Source organism: Rutidosis leptorrhynchoides, chromosome 8, assembly GCF_046630445.1.
Source record: "Rutidosis leptorrhynchoides isolate AG116_Rl617_1_P2 chromosome 8, CSIRO_AGI_Rlap_v1, whole genome shotgun sequence".
Lineage (NCBI taxonomy): Eukaryota > Viridiplantae > Streptophyta > Magnoliopsida > Asterales > Asteraceae > Rutidosis > Rutidosis leptorrhynchoides.
In genome coordinates, this window is record NC_092340.1 from 243,585,307 (window position 1) to 243,595,661 (window position 10,355).

Here is a 10,355-nt window from a genome sequence, read left to right on the forward strand (position 1 = left end):
GTCGCTTTCATGTAAATAGTAAATTAATTAATTTCGTTTCATTTACTATTCATGAATAGTAAATGAGTTAAAAAAAGTTTTTTAAAAAAAATAATAAAAGAAAATTATTAATTTCGTGAAAAAAAAGAAAAAAAAATTTTTTTATAAAAAAAATTTAAAATCCTTAAAAAAGAAATATTAAAATCGTTAAAAAAATAAATATAAAAATAAAATTTTTTTTTAAAAAAAAATTTAAAAAAAATATATATATATTTTTAAGATTTTGTCTATAAAATTAAAAAAAAAATATATTTATTTTAAGTTTTATTATCTTTAGATTTTTAGACTCTAGTTACAACTTTTAGTATTAAGTTTAGTTTTGCCATAGTTATTTTTATACTTTTATATTTTTAAGTTTTGCCGTAAAATCCTTTAAGTGCTTTTTCTTTAGACTAAGATTTAGGTGGCTTAAAATTTTGCGACGCCGTGTTAAAATTTTAGTATCATTTTAAGTAATTGCTGTTTTTCATTTAGAATCCCTTTAAGTTTCGACGCGCTACTTTCTTATTTTTATTTTTCGACCTTTTATTTTTTTTTTCGACGTTTTTCGACGCGCTTCGTTTTCTTTCTCATTTCTGCGCTCTAGTTTTTAGGACATAGAATTTTCTATTTCTTCTCTAAAATTTCAAACGAAAAATTATTTTAAGCGAGTAAATTGATAGACATCCAAATTTTCTGCTTCGTAGTAATAGTTGGATTTGTTAGTGGCTGAGTTGTGAGCTTCCGATTTAAAGGGTTCTGGCTCCCTGCTGCATCTATTGGCTATTCGAAATGTGGGCAAAAGCAGAAAAGTCTATTAATTTGATAACTTATATAATTTTTATCTTTTGTAACTAATAGGATATTCAGTGAATGCACCGAGCAAAACGTTCACCACCTTTCATACGTTCACCACCTGTAACTCGATCAAGGCATCTAGCCAATATTGTTGCCGTTGATTTTTCTTTAGAATCATCATCTAGTCGAACAAGTTCTCCAACTCAAATTTCCGATAATCCATTTTTTGAACCCGACTTCACAACTGAGAATCCGGAGGATATTCAAGGACAATTCCAAGATCCTGAACCACTAACCATTCCTCCTGAACCACAAATAGTTAAATCATAATCTTCTAGTGATTAGGATTCAACAAATTCAATTATGGAAGTAACGGAACCTCAAAGCATGGAAGACCGAATGAGAGCCACACGCACGGGCCAAGGTCACGCCATTAATCAGCCAGATGTTAGAGCATCAGATTTTGAAATCAAAGGACAAATCCTACACATGATCACCAATCAGTGCCAATTTGGTGGTACAACAAAAGAAGATCCAAACGAACATCTTCGAACTTTTAATAGGATTTGTAATCTATTTAAAATCCGAGAAGTTGAGGATGAAACTATTTATCTTATGTTGTTCCCATGGACTTTAAAAGGAGAAGCCAAAGATTGGTTAGAATCGTTACCAGAAGGAACGATTGACTCATGGGATATTTTAGTTGAGAAATTTCTTCAAAGATTCTTTCCGGCATCTAAAGCCGTGAGACTTCAAGGAGAAATTGCCACGTTCGTGCAAAAGCCAAATGAAACGTTATATGAGGCATGTACAAGATTCAGAAGGATGTTGAGAGGATGTCCTCAACACGGTTTAGATACTTTTCAAATAGTACAAATTTTCTATAAAGGCGTCGACATCGCCACACGAAAAGATATCGACACAGCAGCTGGTGGTTCCATTATGAAGAAAACCGCAACCGAAGCTCACAAGATCATTGATAACACAGCATCCCACTCTCATGAGTGGCATCAGGAAAAAGATATTTTTCATTCATCTAAAGCGGCTAGAGCCGATTCTAGCCATAACTTTGATTTTGTTTCCGCAAAAATAGATGCTTTTGAGAGACGAATGGAAAAGATGACTAAAGATATTCACACAATACGAATCAGTTGTGAGCAATGTGGTGGACCACACTTAACGAAAGATTGTAATGTTGAGCAAACGATGGAACAACGAGAGAATGTTTCCTACATAAACCAAAGGCCGGGAAATAATTATCAAAATAATTATCAACCGCTAAGGCCAAACTTTAATCGAAATCAAAACATTCTTTACAATCCAAATGGACCCAATAATAACTCATACAACCAACAAGGTCCGAATAACCAACCAACTCAAAACAACACTTTCAATCAACAAAGACCTGGCTTGTATAAACCACCACAACAAACTGAAGAGAAAAAGTCAAATCTGGAAGAAGTGGTATTTAAGCTAGTTGAATCTCAAACACAATTTATTGAAACTCAAACCCAAACGAATGAGAGGTTTGATCAGTCATTTAGAACTCAACAAGCTTCCATTTTGAATCTAGAAAAACAAGTAGGTACTCTTGTTAGATTGATGAGTGAAAGGGAACAAGGAAAGCTATCGAGTAATAATGAAGTAAATCCTCGGAATGAAAATGTTAACATGGTATTAATAAATTCTGAAAAACCAACACCAGAAGATGAAAAAGTTTTAGATGTGAGTAACAATGAAGAAGTTACAACACCACCACCACCGGAGTATGTAAAGCCAGTGGTGGCACCATACAAAACACCCATCCCGTTTCCAAGAAAAGGAGTTGAGTATGAGCAAGTGATGGGTAATAAAGTTTGTGATACCTTTGGAAAAAAGAAGAAGAAGAAGAATAAGAAAGTGCAAGAAACAAAAACCGTAGAAGTAAACCCGGTGAAGACTGTTCCACCAAAACCTCCACCTAGGGTAGGTGATCCGGGTGAATTTATTGTTCCTTATCTACTAAGTGACTGTGTCATGTATGATGCACTAGCAGATTTAGGTGCAAGTGTGAGTGTTATGCCTCTTTCATTATATAAGAGATTAGGAGTAGGTGAGTTAAGTCCAACGGATATGAGTGTTCGACTCCTTGATCAAACCATTAAGCACCCAGTTGGAATTGCTGACAACCTACCCGTTCAAGTAGGTAATTTAACCTTTCTAGTCGAATTCATTGTCATTGACATAGAAGAGGACCCAAACATTCCTCTAATTTTAGGTCGACCATTCTTAGCGTCCACCGGGGTATTATTTGATGTAAGAAAGGGTAGAATGACACTTAGTAATGATGAGAAATCGATCACCTTTATTATTCGAAAGTCTAAATCTCCACCAACCAAAACCGTTGAACCAGCAAAAATGATTGGTAAGAACCATGTTGTTTTACCAACTCCAATGGTAGTGCTCAACAATAATAAAATGCCTAAGTGTGGGGAAAATGAAGTAACACCTAATGATGACCTGATAACAAAGAACCCCGTTGTTGATACGAAATTAAATGATCCCGTTATTAATAGTTCAATAAAGAAACTTATTAAACGAATTCGCGATGCTAGAACCAAGGGGAACTTTAAGTTATGTAACCGGTTAGTATCCAATCTGTCGCCTAAAGAAAAGGCGAAATTAGTTGAATTTGTGGATATTACACAAGAATCCGACCAATTGCTTAAAGCAAAAGTCACAGATATGCAAGTTGATTATGGTCCAAGAAAAATTGACGATGAAGTTAATCACAATTTTGACACCACAGCTACCTAAGTGTGGAGAGATTCAAAATGTTCTAAAAAGAAAATGTTGTCTAGAGTTAGTTGTTCTATTCTCGTGTAGTTCCGAGAATGAAATCCGATTGGTCTTTTCCACTAGCAGACACTAAAGAACTAGTTTTCTCCCCCCATTCTGAATTTTTTTTTGTTTTGTAAGTTTTATATGAAATTAATATGCTTTTTAAATTTAAGTTTTGTGTGATTTTAAAAACAAAAATTTACTTTATTTAATTAAGTTAAAAAAAATGATTTCTAAAATTCGTCGTGAGTTAAACACTAGGTCATTGAATCGAAATTGCTTTACCCGAGGGCGGGACGACAAATTTTGTTATCATTATTTTTAATTTTATTGATTTAAAGTATGCCAAAAAAAAAATATTAGATTTTATAAAATTTTAAAAGTGGAGTAATATACCAAACTTCAAAAATATGTATATATGTTTGTAGTTTATCTTATGTACAAAACAGTGTAAAACAACGCACTTTTAAAGACTATCATTAAGTTCAGCAAAAGCTACTAATTTTGACGACAAGACGCAAAATATCAAATGTGAAATAACAACAATATATTTGCAAACTCGGTAATTTTAATTATTTTTCTACACTAATCACCCTCATGAATTTAAATTTTTACTGATTTCTTGCAAATGAGGGCATTGCAAGATCTCAAGTGTGGGGAAGGGTTATAAATTCTCTCGGGTTTACACTTGGTTTAATTGCCAAATTTTGTGAAAATTTGAAAAATTTTCAACTAAATGAATTCAAAATCATGTTTATACATATTTATGAACGATAAAACTAGGTGATACTACCGAAATTATTGTTACCTTGGAAAGGACATAAATTGAGAAACAACCCAAAACACTTGAATTCATTTAAAATGGAATAGAGGAGAATAAAAAGGCAAAGAAAGAAATAAATAAAAGCTGAGTGTGGGAAGAATTCACCAAGTTCTTTAAAACATATATCACATATCTGTACAAGCTTATTGCAGGTACTTTTGTTTTGGACTAAACTAATCAGTTTTACCCGATTTACTGTAATATATTCGAAAGAAAGATGGATCTACACAATGAATCAATTCCATCATTAAAAGGAAGTAAAGTCTTCCAAAAAAGACACGCGCTTCTTGATTTAGGTAAAGAAGTTGTCGTCCAGACCAGCTGTAAGTTGACGAAAAATCTAGAAAAGTCATCTCTAAAATCAGCAGGATATCCACGGACCTCACATCAAACAGGGTCGCCATGTGGTCAGACTTATCCTAACCATGAGAGGATCTGTCTCGTAAAATGGGGAGGGCGCCGTGCAAATTAGCTTGATAAGACTAATGAATCAGTCCCCCAGTAAGGATAATCTCCTTAAAGATTAAAAATCAGCTTTTAAGCCTGATATTACTGAATCCTTGAGATTGACTTTAAAGATTGAGAATTACAAACTCATGGAATTCGATGATATCTAAACTCGAACTTGAACGAGAAAATATTTTGATCAAATTACAAACCGATTTGTTTTCTGAAAACCTATTTTCAATGCGTTCATTACCATTGAACGTAAAATCCTGAGAATTCATCAGAATTCATTAGGTCACCTGAACCAAATCGGGTGTCAACCGTAAGAACAGTGGTTGCATAGCATGGTCGAAGACAGGACCTTGTGCCAGACCAGAAAAATTATAGGATGATCTTTACTATTGCTCCTACAAAGGATAGTAATAGCATCCGACACGTTTTAGCCCATGAACAAATGCATGTCATTAGACATTGCCTTAACAGTTTCTTGTTCATCGCTTTCCTTTACAACCGGATGGTAGTTTACTGAAAGGTAATATACAGAACAAGTAAACTGGACGTGTTGCTTTCCTAATACAAGGTTAGCAAGTGGGTGACACAAAACCGTAAAGTTTTGAGCTAAAATTTTAAAATCCGAAACCCACAAAACCCACAATAACATTTTGCAACACCGGTGAAAGGTTATTCCGGAAAACTTATCTAGGATAAAAACTAGATTGAATTTTCAAAAGATCAAATGTTTTCATAAAGATCCAATTTCCTAACGGATCTAAATTTTTATAGTCATGTGAGACTGTAAACCACATCGTTACTATCATTGTTCATAACCGCCGTATTGAAATCACTGATGTACAAAGTGTGAAGAATAAAGAAGTGATTCAAGTATGTTTTTATTTCAAGACTATATTGCTTGAGGACAAGCAACGCTCAAGTGTGGGAATATTGATAATGCTAAAAACGAACACATATTTCATAGCATTATCCCTCAAGAAAGACAAGATTTTAGTTGCAATTGTTCTATTTATAAGTGATATTCGTTTAAATAATAAAAGGTGAAGACAAAAGGCAAATTCGACGATTTGAAGATGCAAACGACCAAAAAGCTAAAAAGTACAAAGTACAATCCAAGTGGTTCAATATATTGATGAGAAACGTCTAAAAATTACAAACGTACAAGCCGCAAAACGCAAAGTACAAGATATTAAATTATACGAAAAGGCGTTCGAAAATCCAGAACCGAGACATGAACCAACTTTCAACGCTCGACGCAACGGAGCTGAAAGTACAAGTCAACTATGCACAAGAATATAATATAATATTTAAATAATTCATAATAAGAATAATAATAATTAATAAAAAGTTGTTAATTGAGCATAGTTAAGGGGTCATAAGTGAAAATTTCAAATCAACATTTGCCTATAAAACGAGACTACGGAGAATGAAGAAAGACACACCTTTTTCCAATCTTCTTTCTCTATATATGTAATTTATATATATTTATAATTTTAATTTTAATTTAAGTTTAATAATAATTGAGTTATTGTAAGAAATGTTTTACAGGTTTTAATGTCGGAACTCTGTCCGTGTAACGCTACGCGATTATTCACCACTGTAAGCTATGTTCTTCCTTTTTAAATTAATGTCTCGTAACTAAGTTATTATTATGCTTATTTGAGCCGAAATATTCATGATGTTGGACTAAATATTAAAGATTGGGTTATTGGATTTTGTACCATAATTAGGGTATGGACAAAAGACCGACACTTGTGGACATTGGACCATGGACCATTAATAGATGGGGGGTATTGTCTAATCGAATGACAACTCTTTGGAGTCTCTCGAACCTATCTTCAAATTAGTTAATCTAATAATTATTAAATGATTATGAATGTCCTATTTAGTGTCATTTATACGACATCTTTTACAATATTTAATTAATCAATTGGGTTGGGTAATTTATTATTCATTCTGGCCAAGTGGGTAAATTAATAATCATGGACTAATTAAAACAGGGGTGGATTACATACAAGGGTAATTGGTGTAATTGTTAACAAAGTATTAAGACCTTGGATTACACACAGTCGATAACCTGGTGTAATTATTAACAAAGTATTAAGACCTTGTTACAGTTCGAATCCCCAATTAGTTGGAATATTTGACTTCGGGTATAAGGTTAATTTGACGATCATTTTATAATTATGACCGATGAACTATTATGGGCAAAAACCAGATAGATATCAAATAAATCCAGGACAAAGGACAATTAACCCAGCATAATAAATTAAAATCAAAACGTCAAACATCATGATTACGGAAGTTTAAATAAGCATAATTCTTTTATTGTATTTCTCATCGTACTTTCATTTACTCGCAATTTTATTTATTGTCATTTTAATATTGTTATTTATTTTACGCACTTTAATTATCGTCATTTATCTGTACGCTTAAAATATAAAATCAACAAACCGGTCATTAAACGGTAAATCCCCCCAAAGTTACCTATAATTACTATATCTAGTTTAACTACTTAATTAACTAATTTGACCTAGTAAGACACCCAATAATAGTGTCCACGGATCGACCTCCCGGACTTTACCTTAGCTATATTATTACACGATAGGTATACTTGCCTTTTGTGTTTTAGTTTAATTTAGGTGATTTCCTGTAGTAAATAAATATAAAACTGATAGCCGTTTCATACACACCCTCTAGAACACATCAGGTTCCCTAGAAGTTTTCCGCTGTTTGCTTATATATTAGACAAGCTATGTGCATGGAGTCTTACATGGCATATTTTTCAAGGAAATGTTGCATTCACCAAATCATCACCGTGTATCTTATTTTGACTGCATTGTCAACGGAAGTACTAATGTAAACTATTATTTACGGTGATTGTCTATATGTAGAAATCATTAGATGTTGAAAACCCTTGATTTAAAAAATTCATTTATGGTGTGCCTTTTCAAAAGAATGCAATGTTTACAAAACGTATCATATAGAGGTCAAATACCTCGCAATGAAATAGATGAATGACGTGTTCGTCCATATGGATTTGGAGCGATCGTCACAGTTGGTATCAGAGCGTTGGTCCTAGCGAACTAGGTCTTGCATGAGTGTGTCTAACTGATAGTTGTTAAGATGCATTAGTAAGTTTGGACTTCGACCGTGTCTGCATGTTAAAAGTTTTTCTTATTATTTCTTGTCAAAAATTACATGCTTATCATTCTTAAGTCTAGACACGTTTTTTTGCATTTATTGCATAAATAGTGTATAGACAAAAATTTATATCTTAGCGTATCTGTTACTGTAAACTTTTCCTAACACCTTCCGAAAATTTCTCCGTGATTTATGGAATTTGGTATTATATATACATATGTAAATTATGTATTGAAGAATACCAAACTAAATTCTATAATCTAATTCATATCAAAAATCATCTCCCTAATTATACAAGATGGATCCCGTATCTAGTTCAAATTCCTTAAACTCCGACAGCTATTTCGATATGGATATTCACCTGAATTCCGAAGACAGTGTAACCGGAATGGATCAACCAATCAGCCATCACCTATTCTGGATGAATTGGGGATGGGTTCGTAGCCTGCTTAGTCATTGGAGATAATAAGAAGGTGATCCCTTCCATCCACCACATTGCCCTCTTAGCGAAGAACCTGAAGCACTTACCGGCGAACCTATTCGCGACACCATTTTCTCTCTCATTTCCAGAGTGTCTCATCACGATTATATATTATCTCAAATTCTAGATCTTATTCATCCACTCGTCCGAACTGACAATCACCCCGGTGTAATAGAAGAAGTCAATGAGCTTCGCGCTCGGGTAGTGGCTTTGGAGAATGTGGTGCAAAGGTTACAAGTACCAGCAGCAGCACCGGCAGCAATAGTACCACCATCAGCAACACCAACAGTACCATCACCACCACCAACAACAACATCCGCATCCCACACCTCAACATCACAATCTGTACCTCGAACATCAACGTCATACGCACCATAGATACCAAGGAATACGAACAACAACAAACGATGAAGTATTGATTCATAACTTCATCAAAGAAATATTTTGCAGAGAATATGTAGATTCTAAAAGTTTTAGAGATTATATATTCTAGTCCTAGTCGAAAACCAGATGAGATTAATATTATATTAACTCATTAAATCCATGATTACATCTAAGGAAAATATATATGTAGGTATATTTTCATAAAGATTGTAATTAAGAAAATTCTTTTGTACAAACTGTTAATGGTGAGAATATTTTAACGGATAGGTAATACCCGAGAGATATATAAATTCACAATTAATATGTTACATTCTTCGATTCTGATTCAACAAATCATCAACTATACTCACTACTTTCACAACAATAAATATTCTTTTATAAAAATCAAAGCAACCATCCTCATCCAAATTTGATTACGTATTTTGATCTTGACAAATCAAAATCCAAGTCAAGATTTAACAAAAGACATCATTCTTAGATTCCTACGTCTTTCGAAGCTATACTTTGACTTCAAAACTGTGCTAGAACATCATAGAACCCAGAAAAGTATTTGTATCATTCAAATTCCTAGAACATCATATGAATATTAACGATTACAATCTATGTTCAAATCCCTCGAAATTCCTGAAGACACTTCAAATAATGAATCATCGAGATGATGATCCAACCACATGTTACCGCAGTCTTGTACCTGAAAAATCCTCGAAATCAAAGTCATAGTTTAACACGTATCCGTGTCAGACCCTTTGGCATTTATTAGCTAAAATAACTTTTCAATCCCTTTTCAAAATAGACAGTTTTGTCACCACTCCAGCAAAATCACCTTCAATGGTTCATTCGAATAAGCCTTATTATAATGATTACCCCTTCATCATTGTTACCGGGGAACCTTTCATATTCCACCACATTAGCAGTAAACTTATCAACAACTTCATTGATCATTAAGCCTCTTCGAAAAATCACGATAATTATTCATTGAAACTCTATCAAGTACCCATATACAACTTGTAACAACAATTGTCATACCAACTACTGGGAATTAGCAAATCAGTATTTTGAATTTCGTAGCAATTTTTCGCCAACAGTTATATATATACATATAACGTTTACCTTCAAGACTTACAGAATTCAAATGTGAAGTTTCTGAAAAACACCCTAAACTACGAACTAGTTCTCGAAATCTTAAAAAAATGCTGATGAAGCAGCAAAAACTGTAAACGACTTTAACAGTCGAAAGTTTGATGATAAAGAGTAGTGTGTTGGAAAAGCACAGAAAAAGAGAAAATTTGGTACTGGAAAACAAATTGAGCAAACCATGAAGGAGGCTGTGGACAAATCACAAAGACTAAACCTGCCTTCAAAGAATCCAAATGATTCAGTGTCTGCTGAAGTCATTAACGAATACCTTGCTCCTGACTCTAACTTTTA

At 33.4% G+C, this 10,355-nt stretch overlaps 1 non-coding gene across 1 annotated transcript; it reads right to left on the minus strand.

Moving 5' to 3' along the window:
* Positions 1-1,563: 1,563 nt before the first annotated feature.
* LOC139865346 (small nucleolar RNA R71) lies at positions 1,564-1,670 on the minus strand. Its single transcript, XR_011764872.1, has one exon. It is a non-coding gene; the product is annotated as a small nucleolar RNA R71 (small nucleolar RNA).
* Between the last annotated feature and the right edge of the window lie 8,685 nt (positions 1,671-10,355).